This window comes from Brassica oleracea, chromosome C2 (genome assembly GCF_000695525.1).
Source record: "Brassica oleracea var. oleracea cultivar TO1000 chromosome C2, BOL, whole genome shotgun sequence".
Taxonomy (NCBI): domain Eukaryota; kingdom Viridiplantae; phylum Streptophyta; class Magnoliopsida; order Brassicales; family Brassicaceae; genus Brassica; species Brassica oleracea.
In genome coordinates this window covers 40,562,150-40,563,070 of record NC_027749.1, presented here as the reverse complement: position 1 = coordinate 40,563,070, position 921 = coordinate 40,562,150, and positions in this window count along the sequence as shown.

Here is a 921-nt window from a genome sequence, read left to right as displayed (position 1 = left end):
AAATGCCTAAAGATCAACTTTTGAGAAGCTAACTCAGAAGATGCATTATGATTACTCTACTAGCAAGGTTTTGGAATGATCTACTCTAAAACATCCTAGCTCTAACCTAATCACCCTTAATCTTCCTAACCCATGAATTCAAATGGTGATTACTCACTACTCTTCATGATTCCTCTTAAACCCATTTTGGATTTCAGATTAATCATACAGAGGGATACAACAACGAATTGGAAACACAGAATTGCAATAACTAGATGAACAAAGATGATTCAAGAGATGAACTTTCCAAAGGTTTTTTCTTAGAACAAAGATAATATGTCTGGTGGCTGCCAAGAGTACTTAAAACATAGGTTTTCAGAAGTAAAAACGTGCATAATAAAATGACCAAAAAGCCCTTGAGTAGAAATGAATTTGAGCAATCAGACATCGCGCAGCGACCTCCAGTAGTCGCTCCGAGAGGTCGCTCCAGGCTTCGGGAGCGACCTGGAGGGGTCGCTGCGAGACGTCGCTCTGGGTCGCTCCTTGCGAGCGACCTCGCTGCGTCGCTCCGGTCACGTCGCTCCGAATGATGAAGACGCGAGCGACCTCGCTGCGTCGCTCCGGTCAAGTCGCTCTGGGTGATGGAGACGCGAGCGACCTCGCTGTGTCGCTCCGGTGAGGTCGCTCCCATGCACTGCTCGTCCAATGATCACCTTTTTCACCTCTTTTGAGCTCCAAATGCACCCAAATGTCTCCAAGAACTCCATGTGGTACTCCAATACCTGATAAGGACTCATGTATGCAAAATGCAACCTAAACATGGCTAAATCCTAGTCTATATGATCAAAATGCACATGGGTGAATGGATAAGACAATGGAAATATGCAAGATATCAGAGTTCCACCAGTCCCGAGGACACTCCACGACTAACTGCAAGGTCTT